Source organism: Rhipicephalus sanguineus, chromosome 4, assembly GCF_013339695.2.
Source record: "Rhipicephalus sanguineus isolate Rsan-2018 chromosome 4, BIME_Rsan_1.4, whole genome shotgun sequence".
NCBI classification, from domain to species: domain Eukaryota; kingdom Metazoa; phylum Arthropoda; class Arachnida; order Ixodida; family Ixodidae; genus Rhipicephalus; species Rhipicephalus sanguineus.
In genome coordinates this window covers 61,842,124-61,859,623 of record NC_051179.1, presented here as the reverse complement: position 1 = coordinate 61,859,623, position 17,500 = coordinate 61,842,124, and the positions used below count along the sequence as shown (strand labels likewise).

Here is a 17,500-nt window from a genome sequence, read left to right as displayed (position 1 = left end):
TCTTTCTTTCTTTCTTTCTTTCTTTCTTTTTTTCTTTCTTTCTTTAAGCTTTCAGACCATTATTTTAATGAAAGCGTGGACTCAGCATTGCCGAGATCCCTGAAAATTTAGACACATCTACACGCACAAGCCAACTCTTTCTGGCATGCAAAGGAAAACTCATTAAAATGCCTAGTGCGACAAATACTGTAAGTTTCGACCCAAGCCCATTAGGCGCATGCATGTTGATGTACCGTAATAAGGTTTCCCTCTTAATAGAGTACGTCAGAGATGGGTGATTAGTGTTGCCAAAGTTGCAAAAGTTAATTATCGCTGAAGGTTCTTTTTACAAATTTCTCTGTATTCTCTGCAGCACTGCCAGTAAATTGAGAACTATTTGTCTTTATTTATTTGGAAGTTTATTTGAGACACGAGGTACAGTTTTTGCGTAGGTCATGAAGATTGTTTCCGGTTCGTTCCTTGTGTACCGTGTATTGATCACAGATGATGTTTAGTCGCCATTTTATGAAATATATTAATCATTCCTAGCGATGTCTAAAAATAATTAGTGTCAGCCTGTGAAGTATGTGCAGTTTTGGAATGGAGTAGACACATTCTCTGACATAAATTCCTAACGAGGGGAACTAATTATCGTGTGCCTGCACCTCATCTATAGCATCGCAATGATGCCAATGTAGTCGAAACATTTACTTCGTCGACAAACCATGGCTATCTCTCATTCTTGTACTCCGTCACCTGTAAAGAGCCAGGCTAGCCCTAATCTCGGCATACTCTTCGATTCTGTGTCTGGAACTGTAGATCTACCTTCGCGCCATGGTTCATTACCATATTCATTTTTCATTCCGTACTCAATATGATTTCAACATCATCTGTTTTCGTTTGTTTCTATGTCCTCTTTTTTTTTTTACGTTCGAAATGTAATGAAAATAAAATTGCTTCGCTCCCGCGAATGCTTCGTCAGAATTACCCGCTTTTTACAAATGAACTACGCGTCCACAGGTGCGCACGCACGCGTTCATGAATTCTTGCGAAGCTTTCTCGATTGATTGATTGATTGATTGATTGATTGATTGATTGATTGATTGATTGATTGATTGATTGATTGATTGATTGATTGATTGATTGATATGACATAACTGCCGATAAAAAGAGGTTGCCGAACATTTTTTACAATACAGATCACACATGTTTAATGATTTATACGCGATCGTACAACGTGGTATAATTGCGGATCCGTGAACGCTATTAATTGATTAACTAACTAACTAACTAACTAACTAACTAACTAACTAACTAACTAACTAACTAACTAACTAACTAACTAACTAACTAACTAACTAACTAACTAACTAACTAACTAACTAACTAACTGCACTTACTGCAGCCCCGCTATGTTTATTGTAGGAGCGGAGAGCAAACATCATACTTTGCAGACACAATGTCTCAAAATGGTAATGCACCAACATCTCCGGGTAAAGAATTTTATTGTTGAATTGTCGAGGGAGAAAACCTGTTGAAAATTTTGCTGAGGCATAGCTTTCAGTAACATTTACATCCCATGCGCTACTGTATGTCGTGTGACAAGCACAAGACGGTACCACCTCGAGCAACAATTCGATGTAAAGAAAAAAGTATTTCGCACTCTTTCAGGATTCTTTAGGCGTTCGATCAAATTTTTATTTATTTATTTATTCATTTGGAATACTCCAGGCCTATAGATTGGCTCAAGCAGGATGGGCGTTACATACAATGCAAAAGTGAATATAGAGACAACGCAAAAATGAACACAGGCAACAATATAAACAGAGTGAAAATCATTTTACCGATAGGGCCATAAAACGGAACGAGAGAGAAAAAAAATCACACGAATATGTCGTTCATATGCGTATATGCATGAGTGTCCTTTTTTAATTCGTTATCTTGGCTTTGTATTGGTCTATATAAAACCAAAACTATTCCCGTATACCTTACACTTGCACCCGCGCTTCCCTACCCACTGTTTCGGCGTATCGCAATGCAGAGGAACGAGAGGTCGATTATCGTGCCTAGAACAAGCACGTTATTTTTTTCTCTTTCGCCAGTGGTTCTTGCAATTAACAGTTTTTTTTATTTATTAAACTTGTCAGCGGCGCTCATTGCGCGCGCGCTGGGGGAAGGCGAGGGTTACTGGTCGCCTGCCACCTCGAGCAAAAAAAAAAAAAAATCTCTGGTCAAAAGAGTCTTCCACACTCGCCGCCTTGGCTATGAGTGCCGCTGGCTGACACTCCCAGGTATTACACGTAGAGAAATACCCAACGAAGTTCACGGATAAGCGCCTTCCATCGTAGCTCAAAAAGTATCGGACGCGTAATTCCAAGGTTGTGGGTTCGGATTCCACCGACGGAAAGCGTGATTTTTGTTCCACTTTATTTTTGTTCTATTTATGTCATAATTGCTAAACTACAGTGAAATACGGCAATTAATTTCCGCTATGCTTTTCTTGGCCAAATTGTTGGACTCATTTGGTCGTGTCTAACAAAAAATGGGCCCCTCGGAAAAAAATACCCTTCTTTAGTGCAATTATATATATATATATATATATATATATATATATATATATATATATATATATATATATATATATATATATATATATATATATATATATATATATATATATATATATATATATATATATATGAAGGAGTGCATATTGAGTGTCTAAGGGATGGTCTCTCCCCTTGCAGCCCGGACACCGGACTGGTCCAATTGACACTGCTGCATTCCTGAAGCAGTCGTCCAGCCCTGTCGTTCCTCAAATTGTGAGTTCACATTCATACACATCTTTAGGCGTTGCGTACAGGTACTCTTCTGGTACGGGACGAAGCGAGTCCGCACCCGCCTCGTGTCAGGATATAATTTTGCCGCTCTGTGATGGCGCCCACTCAACGCAACAACTGATAAGCCGTGCGTTCTCGCGTCCGTTAAATGCGCGCACTTCAGTCATGCGCAACGACTAGATTGAACAAGTGTTTAATTATGTTTGGTCGGATGCACAGTCGGGAGCAATATGAGAGTGAACACTGGAGTTACCATTTAAAGGTTGTATCTATAATCGTGCGCAAGGTTCCCCTCCAGGGGGGGGGGGAGGGTCGTCGTAGCGCCCCCCCCCCCCGTCCCAATAATGTCAATGTATGGCGCTAACATTGCCCCCCCCCCCCCCACCCTCGAGTCGCAGCGCCTCCCCTCCCTATTATGTCAATGTGTGGGGATGACCTTGCGCCCCCCCCCCCTTCTTAGGTGATTAGGGGGTGGCAGCCGCCCCCCCCCCCCCCCCGCCTGAGCCCCTTTGAGCACGCCTATGGTTGTATCGGCTAAACGCAGTTTGCAAACGCAAGAGTGTTCACAACGCTAAATGTTCAAGCTGAAAGATATACTTTGCAATTTATTACGCCACATTAATATCCGTGCAATACAAGTAATCGTTGATTTGACACAAGTTCGATCTTCGCTCTTGTATTGCCTGCGACTGTACGTTGTGCAGTTTTGTCGTTAACGCTCTAGCGATGGCGCGCAAACTATACCAGTAATGTAAGAATTTAACACGCGTGCGTGGAAGAGGCGATGACATCAGCCTTGCACAAGCATTCGTAGAGCGTTTTGTTACGGGGCCACATATAAGCGGTACATTTCGTGTATCAAGCGGGTCATCTAAGCTACATGCACGTAGATTACATATTTGCAGAAATGTTGAACTTACACTCAGTGGCAGTTATCTAGAAGTAGATTAATAGCGCGTACTCGCAACGCACACAGATTAGCTTTTCAGCTAGACAAAATATTTTAGCAATACATCCATCGACAGTTGTTAGAGCAGGCGAAGGACGCTGATACGACTTCGAAATAAAGCAATAAATATTATGATAAGTTGTAAGCAGAGGTTCGCGCTTACATAAAGACGCTTTCGCAGCTGTCAGAGACGCACGTTCCATTGCCGGAGTTTCTCAGTTCTCCGAGTCATAATAAATTGTGGGTCGAATAAGCGCCGTGGGAAAGCGCACTTGCGGCATTGTCCGTATCCCGTTATTCCTCGCACATTCGGCGCCCTTGGTTTATTTTAATCCGATATCTTGTCTTTTCACCTGCGGTCGAACCAAGTTATAAAGAACCGGCTTATTTATTTGATAAGTAGGGTTTATAGATATAGCGTAACTTGATAAGCCCGAAAACGAGCATACAGTAAAATTCCATATGCTTGTGATTCATTTTTCCAATGTTGATTAGCTATCTACATAATCGGAGAAAAAAAAATCCGGCAGATCCCACGCACTGTGGGAATCGATGTAATGCGATGCAGCCAGCAAAGAGCTGCATAAATCGCTTTGTTTATTTTTGAGCCAAATGAAATCATTCATGCCATGGAATCTAGTTTACCATATATCGCATGTTTGCCATGCACGCGAGCATGCACAATGTGGCATATACCATGCCAATCCCCGCAGGGGCGTCTGCGCAAGCAGGCGTTTGGTGTGTAGCGACACCACGGACCCGAGCTAACGGGGGGGTTTCGACCCCCTCCCACGCCTAGCCGTGCGTGGCATTGCCGTGTCCGGGGAAAAGGGGATCCTGGGGGTTGAGCCGACGCCGGGTGATTGGACCTTTAAGGCCCCCCGGCAGAGGCAACACACCCCTTTGGCCCCGGCTTCACGTAGACGGCACCCCTAGGCTGGCCCACCCAGGGGAAATCGGCAGTCGCCTTTTCCTGTCTCCCTCTTCCCTGATCTTCGTCTTTTTCTCTCATTTTACATCTCTCCTGTCTTCTCCTCTCTTCTAGTTACTTCCGTTTTTCCTGGCGGCAAGGGCTAACCGTGTGTGGCTCCCCAACCTTGGGTAGACCATATTAGGTTATAGTGACGGCGTACTACTGGCGTGATGCAGACTTTTTAACATGTCCTGCCACGCCCCCTTGTTGGGCTCCGTGGTGGGTGGTAGGCGCCGTTGCCGAACAAATGACTTTCTTCATGGGACCCTCGAACCCCTCACCCAGCGATCGTGCCCCGAAAAGGACACGCACCGAAGCAACCTCGACATTCTATTTCAAGAAACAAGACACCTTCCCGAAATACCATGTCATCCACTGTGACAGTACCAAGAAAGCAACAAATATTTCACCATTTCTGGTTTCTAGATGCCTCACTGAAACCATTGGCGCCGGCTACAAAGCCACCAAAATGGCCAGTGGGGACATTCTAATTGAACTAAAGGATAACACCCAATATCAGAAACTGAGCAACCTCGTAGCATTTGGAGATAAACCCATTACAGTTACCGCGCACAGAACAATGAACACAGTTAAAGGCGTTGTTTCAGATGATGACCTTGTGGACCTCACAGATGAAGAACTCTTGGACGGGTGGAAAGATGAAAATGTTATACGTGTACAACGAATCAAAATAAGGCGGGATGACACGGAAATTGCTACAAAACACATTATAGTCACCTTTGGCTCCAGCACACTCCCTGAAACAATCACAACAGGCTATCTTATGCTACGCGTCCGACCGTACATACCCAATCCGCGGCGCTGTTTCAAGTGCCAGAGGTTCGGCCACGCATCGCAGAGTTGCCGTGGGCAACTTACCTGTGCAAAGTGCGCCACAACTGGGCACTCCACCGATGACTGCAGGGCTGAGGATGAAACCCGTCGTTGCGCGAACTGCGACGGCGCCCACCCCGCATACTCTCGCTCGTGCTTAGCCTGGTAAAGAGAGAAAGAAGTTCTTACAATCAAATTCCAACAAAACATCAGTTTTCGAGAAGCCCGACAGCGTGCAACACTAACTTTCCCTCAGAAACCATCGTTTGCTTCTGCAGTGCAACAGGGGGCAGCACTGCAGCGGCCACAAGCGGTCGCCCATGCCACACGAAGTGTGCAGAGGCGAACGCTACCCGCCCCCATAGCGGAAGCAGCCAAGGCTGCTCCGCCTACGAACGACACGGCCACACCAGCGGCTGCTGCAAGCCTTGGTTGCAGCCAGGGCCGGCCGGCAGCAGTAGAGGTCCCCTCGACCTCCGGCCTGGTGGGGCCAAAGGCTTCGTCTGTTGAGGCGAAGCCAACACAACGAAAACACAACCCACTGGAGCGTGTGCCCGTTGCCTTGCCAGAGGCAATGGACACAACTTCTAGTGGGAAGGCGCAGACAGCGCCAAAGGAGCGGCGAGAACTCCTCGACCGCTCCAAAAAAGACAAATCCCTAATTACAGGGCCCGGTAAAGGCTCTGTAAGATAGACCAGCTTCCTTTAATGTCACCTACCGTTTTTAAATAGCTGAAAACTCTACATATATATATTTGCTTACTTTTATTCCTGCTACTTTATTATGGCTCTCATGGTTCAATGGAACTGTAGAGGGCTCATACACAATTTAGGTGACGTGAAGGACATCATAAACAAGTATTCACCAACAGCTTTCTGCCTTCAAGAGACAAATCAAGGTGCGAAACATACCCAAGTCCTTAAGGGCTTTACAGTAGTCCGAAAAGATCGCGAACGCTGCAGCCGACTGTCGGGAGGAGTGGCCATCGCTGTCCAGGGTGGCATCCCTACCCGAGATGTCGAACTGAGCACATCCTTTGAGGCAGTAGCCGTCACCATTTTATCCTACAAAACCATTACCATATGTTCGCTTTACATTCCACCCCATGTGAATTTGAGCACTAAAAACTTAGACAATCTAGTAGAAAAGCTGCCGAAGCCATTTATTTTAGTAGGAGATTTTAATGCTCACTCCACGCTTTGGGGTAGTGAGAAAACCGACCAAAGAGGGCAGCTCATTGAAGATTTCATTCTATCGAATGACGTTTGCCTTTTAAACTCTGGTGCTTTCACTTACTTTTCATCAACTTCGCGGACTTTTAGCTGTTTAGACCTTGCCCTCTGTTCACCATGCCTTTTTAACGATCTTAAATGGGAAGTCCTTAACACGTCATATGGTAGTGATCACCTACCCGCCATCATAAAACTTACACCGTCATACCCAACCTTAGCGGAACGGCCTCGTCGGTGGATTTTACACCGTGCGGACTGGCCAACCTTTACAAAAAACGCGGATCTCGAAAAGGCCTTTGCACCAGAATTATCCATAAACGAGCTTAACAAAAAGTTTGTAGAAGTCATAGTCTCAGCGGCAGAGAAAGCAATACCGCGAACTTCCGGGACTCTGCGTAAACGGATGAATCCATGGTGGACAGACGAATGCACAAAAGCAAAAAAACTGCAAAACAAAGCCTGGGGACTTCTCCGAAGGAACCCCACATACGAGAACCTCATCCATTTCAAACAGGTGAAAGCCAAAGCGCGTTACATAAGAAGGCAGGCGGAAAAGTGTTCCTGGCAAAAATACATTACATCCATTAATAGCTCCATCCCATCTAAATGTCTTTGGGACAAAGTCAGGAAATTCAGAGGAGACTATTCGTCATACACTATACCGATACTTACAAGTCCACACGCACAAACAACAGTACAAGAACAGGCAAATATTTTAGGCGAACACTTCTACAACATTTCAAGCTCAGAAAATTACACAGATCGATTTATCAGGTACAAAGAATCCGCAGAAAACCAGAGACTGCCCTTTACGACCACTTCAAACGAAGCTTATAACAATCCTCTGACATTACAGGAATTAAACCGAGTACTCTCCGCCGGCAAAAAAACGGCACCGGGTCCGGACTGTGTTCACTACACAATGCTTGCACACTTATCTGAAGCCTCTACAGTAGCACTCCTTCAGTTTTTTAACAAAATATGGGAAACTGGTATAATGCCAGAAGATTGGAAAAATGCCATAGTGGTGCCATTCCTAAAACCTGGCAAGCCTCCAACCTCCACTAGTAGCTACAGGCCCATTGCGTTAACGAGCTGTCTGGCCAAAACATATGAGAGTATTATAAACATCAGACTCACGTTCATCCTTTATTCGAAACGCCTAGTAGACCCACACCAATGTGGCTACAAAAAGGGTTGTGCTACCACAGACCATCTCGTCAGGCTAGAGCAGGAAATACGCGACGCCTTTCTGTACAAACAATACTGTCTTGCTGTGTTCTTTGACTTGGAAAAGGCGTATGACACGACGTGGCGATTTGGCATCCTCCGAGACCTAGCTGATTTAGGAATTCGTGGCAGAATGTTGAAGTGTTTGAGTGATTTTCTATCGAATAGAACATTCCAGGTACGTCTGGGCACCGTATTGTCCCGCGTTTTTGTGCAGGAAAACGGAGTTCCTCAAGGTTGTGTACTCAGCACAACTCTTTTCATTATCAAAATGAACTCGATTAACAAGGTGATACCACACACAGTCATGTACTCCATCTACGTTGATGATTTACAAATTGCCTGTCGCGCCTCGAACTTATCAACAAGTGAAAGGCAACTCCAACTTACAATTAATAAGCTGACGAAATGGGCCGACCTAAATGGGTTTCGATTCTCCACACAAAAAACTGTCGCTGTTCTGTTTACCCAAAAGAGAGGCCTACACCCAGACCCAGTCTTGAATCTAAACAACGTCACATTGCCGATAGAACCACAGCATAAATTTTTAGGAATTACATTCGACCAAAAGCTAAATTTTCTTCCGCACATAGCTAATCTAAAAACTAAGGCAAACAAGGCTCTCAACCTTCTGAAAGTATTATCGCACAAACATTGGGGTTCCGACCGACTATGTATGCTGCGAATCTACCGCTCTGTCGTGCGCAGCACTTTAGACTATGGTTGTGTTGTTTACGGCTCAGCACGAGAGTCCTACATCAAACGTCTTGATCCTGTACACCATCTTGGCCTACGTCTGTCCAGCGGTGCTTACAGGACATCACCGGTACAGAGTCTGTATGTATATTGTAACGAACCTCCTCTATGTCAACGAAGAGCACTACTAACTCTGTTATATGTTCTCAGAATCAAGTCATCACCTGAACACATATGTCACGATATTCTTTCCAAATGTACCTCACGCACACATTACCTGAACAAACCACACTTAATCAAGCCACTCATCTTACGTTTTGAAGAATACCTCCAATTCAATTTCGTCCCTAAAGAGGTATTGAACGTTGCTCAAAAATCACCCAGACTGCCCCCATGGTTTGACTTCACGCAACTCTGTGATTTGTCACTCACCCACCTGAAGAAAACAAACACGCCACCAGAACACATAATACAAGATTTCCGTGCACTACAACTTAAGTACAGCGATTACACGGAATATTATACAGACGGCTCTAAAACGAAAAACCATGTGGGCGTTGGGATCGTGACAGGGGAAAGTGCAATTAGGCATCAGGCTACCTGAATGCATGTCCATTTTTACAGCTGAAGTCTATGCCCTGAGAGAGGCAGTGCGAGACCTAATCTCAAAGAAACACAAGAAGGCAGTCCTTTACACAGACTCGCTAAGCGCATTAAAAGCTCTTGACTTCAGATCTGAGTGTGAACCACTAATAGGCGACATTCTAAATATGATAATACGTAACAACGAAGCTCAGATTCGGTTCTGCTGGGTACCAAGCCACGTTGGCATACCTGGCAACGAGAAGGCTGATAAATGTGCTTCTCTGGCAGCTCACAGAACAGTCACGAAAGCAAAAGTTCCCCTCAAAGATAGCCGGCGAGTAACAAAACTGGCCCTCTTAACAAAGTGGCAGCAAGCATTGGGACACATGCAAAAGTAATAAGCTCCATCTGGTAAAACCAGCGCTAGGAGAATGGAAAACCTGTCGTCACCAAGAACGGTTTATAGAAGTCGTGGTATGCAGACTACGAATCGGACATACTCACCTGACACACAACTTCTTACTTGCAAACGAGCCCCAACCAACTTGTGAATATTGTCAAGAGCCGTTAACAGTTATACACATACTAATCTCATGCCTTCACACTGAGACACAAAGACAAAAACACTTCAGTGCACTGTACAAAAAACACGTACCGTTACATCCATCCCTTCTTCTAGGAGATGACTCACTTGTGCCGTTTTCTGATGTGCTCAATTTTCTGAAAGAATGTGGTTTTTTAAGTAATTTGTAGCACCATATTCCTGTCATAGTTATGTAGTTCTATAATCACGACCACATTGTCACTCATTGTCAGGAGACACATTTCACATCACACTCATGATTTTATTATTCATATACGTTTTACCCGCCTTTTGCGCGTGGAATTTTAGGCCCCTCTACAGCCACCTCACATAACCATCGCTCACACTCGCTGTAATGTCATCATGAACATCTAGTTCAAGATCACTGTTAAGAGTCATCTCTCAAAACCTTGTGGCTGGCGCATCATAGCCTGAGTTGCTTTTGCGCCAAAAAAACCCGACTTAACTAACTAACATACCATGCCAATGAAACGTATATTTTGGTATATACACTGCATGACCGGTCATTTATGTTCATCACGCACTCCTGTCATGCCATACCAATTTGGTATATATCCAGTTATCTAAACGGCCGGAAGCGCACCATAACAGTGTCATGTAAATCATACCGTACATGACATGCATAACATAATTCGCATGTTAGGACCTGTAATTTATGTTCGTCATAGAGGCACATCGCACAATACAATTTTGGTGTATATCAAACGAGCGAAATGGCCGCGAATCCACCATGAGCGTGGCATGTAAAGCATGCCATACATGACATGCATGTCATGGTTTTCATGTTACCACCTGTCATTTATGTTCGTCATACATTCGCGTCACGCAATGCAAATTTTGGTGTATATCAAGCTAGCGAAACGGCCGCGATCGGACAATGAGCGTGGCATGTAAATGATGCCGTAAATGATATGCATATCATAATTTTCAAGTTACCATCTGTCATATATGTTTGTCATACAGTCACGTTGCGCAATACTAATTTTGGTGTATATAAAGCGAGCGAAACGGCCGCGAGCGCATCATGAGCGTGGCATATAAATCATGTCGCACATGACTTGACTGTCACGATTTTCATGTTACCACCTCTCATTTACGTTCGTCATACAGGCACGTCGCGCAATACCAATTTTGGCGTATATCAAGCTAGTCAAACGTCCGCGAATGCACCATGAGCGTGGCATGTAAATCATGACATGCATGTCATGGTTTTCATGTTATCACTTGTTATTCATGTTCTTGATACAGTCCAATCGCGCAATACCAATTTTGGTGCATATCAATCTAGCGAAACGGCCGCGAGTGCATCATGAGTGTGGCATGGAAATCATGACATACATGACATGCATGTCATGGTTTTCATGTTACCACCTCTAATTTACGTTCGTCATACAGTCGCGTCGTGCAATACCAATTTTGGTGTATATCAAACCCGCGAAATGGCCGCGAACGCACCATGAGCGTGGCATGTAAATCATGACATACATGACATGCGTGTCATGATTTTCATGTTGCCACCTGTTATTCATGTCCTTTATACAGTCACATCGCGCAATACCAATATTGGCGTACATCAACCTAGCGAAACGGCCGCGAGTGCGTCATGAGCGTGGCATGTAAATCATGACATACATGACATGCGTGTCATGATTTTCATGTTGCCACCTGTTATTCATGTCCTTTATACAGTCACATCGCGCAATACCAATATTGGCGTACATCAACCTAGCGAAACGGCCGCGAGTGCGTCATGAGCGTGGCATGTAAATCATGACGTGCATGACACGCGTGTCACGATTTTCATGTTACCACGTGTCAGTTATGTTCGTCATGTCGAAATGTGTCGTCACACCGGCTTTCGTATATATCCATTCATTTAAACGACCGCGAGCGCCCCGAGACCATTTCATGTAAATCATGCCGCACATGACATGTGTGTCATGATTTGCACGTTAGGACCTGTCATTATGTTCGCCATGAACTCTTGTCAAGTCATACCAGTTTTGGTATATATGAAATTAACGGAATGGCCGCAAGAGCCCCAAGGCCGTGGAAGGTAAATCATGCTGTCCATGACATGCATGTCATGATTTTCATGTTATGACCTGTCATTTATGTTCGTAATACGGTCATGTTATTCCATACCAATTTTGGTATACATCCGAATAATGAGACGGCCAGGAGAGCACAAAGTCGTAGGCGGCTAGACAGATAGATAGATACGCTCAAACTCGCAGAAGTTCGCTAAGAAATGCTTCGCAGTTAAAAAAAATCCAGGAATGAAATGTCTTTGTAAGGACAAAACTGTACGCGTATTAGGCAGCAACTTTTGCCGGTGCCTCTTTAGCTTAACGTAATTCGAGACTAAGTCCTCGGTAACTAAACGCTAATCTTCTCCTATTTGCATTACTTGCCTGTTTCGCCTTTTCTTTTTCTTGATTTCTTCAAGGCTTCTTGCGCTTGCAATATGAATCAAACACCTCGGTTCCCATAACTGTACTTCCTTGCTGTATAGTTTTAAAAGGAGAGAGAGAGAGAAAACTTTTATTTGTGAAGGCCTCAAGGATTATCCTCGTTGGGTGGAGCCCTTAGTTCAGGGCCCCATTGGCTCGCGCCACACAACGTGCCCGCTGGATCAGCCGACGCTGCTCCTGCGGCTCTGAGCTGGTCAGCGCAGTCTCCCAAGAGGATTGTGAGGGTGAAGGAATAGGGCGGCAGCCCGGTGGTTGTGGACATTCCCAGGTGCAGTGATACACCGTGGGCTTCGCTCCACAATAGGGACAGTATGAGGGATATTGTGTGGGGTGGAAGAGATGAAGGATGTAAAGGCAGGGGAATGAATTAGTCTGAAGCTGCCGCCAGGCAACAGCGTCTTCTCGGTTGAGTGATTTGTGTGGTGGTGGGAAGTACATGCGGCTTTGTCGGTAGTGTTGTAGCGTTTCAGTGTAGTTGAGTGGTGCTGTTGGTGCATCGTCTGGGTTGGACAGCTCTTCCGATGGCGCCCGGTTTGTGAGCTCTCGAGCTACCGCATTAGCGCGTTCATTGCCATGGAGAGAGGCGTGTCCAGGTGTCCAGACGATATGCACCCTGTGTAACAAAGTGGGGTGTATTGATGTCAGGATACGGTGTGTGTAGGGTGTGACCATTCCTTTCGCTATGTTCCGACAGGCAGTTTGTGAATCGGTAACCACGGTAATTGGTTCGTCCGGTGCTGGTAATTGTGAAGCGTGTAGAATAGCCAGGGCGATAGCAGCCTCCTCTGCCGTGCCGCTGTCCAGGGTTTTAAGTGTAGCCGACACCGTTACAGAATCGGTGTTGTCCACTACGACCAGACACATGGCCCGTTTTTGTGGATATCGGGCCACATCAGTGTAAAGGACTGGTGCGTTAGATGTGCCGTCACCTACGATTCGCATTAGAGCTTTTACTCTTGCTCGTCTCCGGCCTTTATGTCGATCAGGGTGCATATTGCGGGGTATGGGGGCTACTTGAATTTTCCTCCTGATATCTAGTGAAAGATGTTTGGGCTCTTGTTGCGGTTTGTTTGGCACGCTGTATCCCAACCGAGAGAGAATGAGACAACCCTGTCTTGTCCGCTGCAGACGTTCAATTTGGCTGTTAAAATGTGCTTCAATTAGTTCACGTATGGTGTTGTGAACCCCAAGTGGTAGAAGGAGCTGCGTGGACGCGTGATTGGACAGAGCAGCCTTTAGTGCCGTGCGGAGAAGGGCGTCCATCCGGCTTGTCTCGGTTTGAGTAAGGTTGTGGTAGGGGAGGTCAATCTGCTTATGATGAGGGCTTGCACCAATCGGAGAGTATCTTTTTCGAGAAGTCCACGTCGGTGGTTGGTAATGCGCTTAATCATATGAGTCACTTGGGCGATTTGTTTGCGCAGTAGTTGGAGGGTATATGTGGCCTTGCCGTTGTGTTGTATATGAAGTCCTAATATGCGGAGTCTATCTACCCTTGGAATAAGGTTTCCATTCAGATACACGATAACGTCTGGTGATATGTTGGTTTTTTTTCCGGCGTTTAAACACCAGCAGTAGTTCCGACTTCTCAGCTGCGCAAGTGAGTCCTCCGGCTAAGGCATACCCTTGAACCACATTGACAGCGTCCTGCAGTGCGTCTTGAATGGCGCGGTCTGACCCTTTGCTTACCCAGATTGTGACGTCATCGGCGTAGAGCGCATGCTGCACATTTGGAATTTTGTCTAGGAGTGGTGGTAGTTTTGCCATGGCCACGTTGAACAGGGTAGGTGATAAAACTGAACCTTGCGGAGTGCCTCTGCCGGAAAGCCTTATAGTGCCCGACCGAAGTTCCCCAAGGCCAATGGTTGCCGTGCGGTCAGATAAAAACGCTCGTACGTGCGCTCGTAGGTGCGTTTGCCACATCGGGAGGAGGCAAGGTTGTTTAAAATGAGGTCATGTGAGACATTATCAAATGCCCCCTTAAGGTCCAAGGCCAAAATTGCTCTAGTTTGAGCCACACTAGGGCCATCCACGACATCTTCCTTAAGTTGTAGCAGTACGTCCTGTGTCGACAAATTAGCGCGGTAACCGAATAGGGTGGTAGGAAAGAAGTTGGTCGCCTCGAGGTAATCTTGCAGGCGCAGTAGAACAACGTGTTCGAAGAGTTTTCCGACACACGATGTCAGGGATATGGGTCTCAGATTTTGAAGGGACAAAGGTTTGCCAGGTTTTGGAATTAATGTGATATCGGCGTGCCGCCATTCCTGAGGAAGTGTTCCGTCTTTCCAATGTTTATTGTAGAAGTCAGTGAGTTGATGGATGGCCTTATCATCGAGGTTGCGTAGTAGTGCATAATGAATGCCGTCTGCTCCCGGTGTCGTGTTTCGTCTTATGCCTAGCAGGGCTGCCCTCACTTCTGCCTCTGTGATGTCTGCATCCAGGTCCGTTTCTTCCTTGTGTGGATAGTCTTTGTACTCGGGCCGAGGACCTGTAGATATGTATCGCTGTTGCAGCGTTCGCAGGAGGTTGTCGTCATCCATCTGTTCTTTGTGAAGAATAGTACGGATGGTGTTATTAGTGTGAGTTCTCGTATGTGTTGGGTTGAGTAATGCTCGGAGGATTGACCATGTTTTAGATGTACTCAGCGTGCCATTCAGGCGGTCGCAGAAGTTGTGCCAGCTGTTCTTAGTGAGGGTTTCGGCGTATTTTTCCGCTTCTGCCGTAATCCGTGCGATCCTTTGTTTAAGCTTGCGGTTGTGCCGCTGCCTCTTCCATCGCTTCGTAAGACCTCTTCTAGCCTCCCAGAGGTGAAGTAAATGTTTATCCACCTCTGGGACCTCCGTTGTCGTAGTTAGCTGTTTGGTGACGGCTTTGAAATCTGCCTGAAGAGTTCGAATCCAATCACATAGGGACGGTGCATCGCTTTGTTCGGAGTTCGTTCTCTTGCGCCGAAATGCCTCCCAATCGGTTATTTTGATCTTACGATAGGGAATACGTGTCGGCGCTACTTCGACCTCTGTGGCTAGAATGTTGTGGTCACTGCCCAAGTTCTCCATCAGATTAATCCATGAGCATTTAGTCAACCCTTTGACCATTGTTAGGTCGGGACACGAATCCCTGCTCACGCTGTTGCCTGTTCTCGTAGGCGTGTCAGGTTCTGTTAAAAGGGTTAATTGATGAAGGGTCATAGCGTGAGCTAGCCTGCGGCCTTTGGGAGTTTCTGTTTGGTATCCCCACGCTGGATGGTGCGCATTGAAATCTCCGAGAATTATCAACTTTTTGGCTTGCTTGCAAGCAGCAGTAAAAAGGTGTCCAAATTCGTCCCGTCGAGATTTAGGTGCACTGTAGATGTTTAGTACGAACAAGCTGGTTTGCGATCGAGATGTGGGTAAGATCTCTATAAGAACGTGTGGAATATTTGAGTTGTCGAGTGTGTGATCGACCACTGTGATGTGTTTAGATACGAGGGTGGCTGCTAAATGCGGATTGGTGGTGTCGTGTTTATCTGTGTATGTGTTGTAACCAGGAAGTGTAGGAGTGCAGTGCACTTCTTGGAGTGCTATCACATCTGGTTGGTGTGGCTTTGTAGATAGGAATTGTGTGAGTGCCCTGCGCTTCTTGCGGTAACCTCTACAATTCCATTGCCACACTCGGAAGGGTGTCGTAACAAGTTTCTTATGTTTGCTGGCCATGATTACTCGGTGTGTCGGTGATGAGGGAAACTGTGCTTGAACGACCCGGACGGGTATAGGGGTGTGACCTTCGTGGATCTCGAGCGGAGTTTGTGTCATGTGGAAGGGAGTCAGCTGGCTGGGTGAGGGAGGTGCTAATGAATTGCTTCATGTCACTCATGGCCTGTTTAATTACCTCTTCCACCATGTACTTGACATCGGCCATTATATCTTCCTTGATTTTCTGCATTTCTGCTCTTAGAATACTCCCCATCTCAGCTATCATTTCTCGCACCTCTTGTTTTGCACAGTAGTCGTCATTCCGTTTGTCAGGTGTAAGTGGAGGCGTATCAGTGGGTGTGTTAGCCTGTCCGGGAAATGTTTGGTTTTGTGACTGTTGTGTGGAGGCGGGTGAAGGATGGGAAGATGAAAGAGGAGGAAACTGCGCTGACCAACTCACCGACGTTGTTTTGCCACCAGTGCCTGCGGGCCCCAGTGCCCCATTCTTTCCTTGCTGCTGCAGCCTTGTCGCCCATACACCCTGAGGTTGGTTGCCCTCTTGCTGCTGGTTGTGGATATGGCTGGCAGAATGGCTCCGGCCTCGCGAGCGCTTGTGATCCTTGGAATGGCTACGGCTGCGGGACCTGTCGAGACCTTGAGAATGGCTGCGGCTCCTGGACTGCCTCTTTGACCGATACCGGGTGCAGGAGCGGTGATGTGGTGCAGTGGTGGTCTTTGTTTCCTCAAGGTTGAACGATGTCGCTTTGCTGGGCTTTCTCTGCTCCTCACTTTGTTGTGCCGCCATTTTCTTCTGCTGTCGGTGTATGTGGCTCTTGTTAAAGGGCTTCCTTTGCCGTGCTGGACACCGGGAGTCGGTGGCGGGGTGCTCTCCACCACAGTTGAAGCATTTCGGCGCGCATACATGGTTGTCCGTAGGGCTTGGAATACCACATACTGTACATCTGGGTTTGTCGGGAGTGGGACAAACATCTGCTCTATGAGTCGTGGAGAGGCACACGCCACACAGCTGTTGTCGGGGCTTATGAATGTAGCAACGGTACTCCGCTCCGTAATAGTAGATATACCGCGGTACCCGAGTGCCAGAGAACGTTATAATGGCCGTGGCTGAAGTGCCCATCATTCTTGCATGGAGGATCGGTGCCGTCGGGGATCTGAGGTTCGTCATTAGTGTTGTGGGCGTAGTGTTCTTCTCTATGCCTGAAATTACTCCTTTGCAGGAAGCATCCGGAGCTGCCATAAAAAATTCACAGTTTCGCCGCAACGGCGAAGCAATGATTGCGATAGCAATAAATTGTAATGTAACGCGAAGAACGGAAAGCAGCTCGAAATTGCCAGCGCATCGCTCGAGCCGAAAGGACGCACGAAAAGAACACACACAGGACGAGCGTGAACTAATGCGTCACAGCTCGACACT

General features: G+C 46.3%; 2 protein-coding genes and 1 long non-coding RNA gene across 12 annotated transcripts in view; 2 read left to right on the top strand and 1 right to left on the bottom strand.

The window, feature by feature from the left end:
* LOC119390078 (protein HIRA) overlaps positions 1 to 17,500 on the top strand; it is a 298,608-nt gene that overhangs the window by 45,213 nt on the left and 235,895 nt on the right. The gene's annotated exons all lie outside the window — the stretch shown is intronic.
* Positions 1 to 17,500, bottom strand: part of LOC125758044 (uncharacterized) — a 276,116-nt gene that overhangs the window by 39,859 nt on the left and 218,757 nt on the right. The window lies entirely within an intron of this gene.
* Positions 1 to 17,500, top strand: part of LOC119390079 (rap1 GTPase-activating protein 1) — a 376,410-nt gene that overhangs the window by 198,874 nt on the left and 160,036 nt on the right. The window contains exon 3 of the mRNA XM_049414651.1: positions 2,727 to 2,801. The gene's annotated coding sequence lies outside the window, so the exon portion shown is untranslated. The remainder of the gene's footprint in view (positions 1 to 2,726; positions 2,802 to 17,500) is intronic.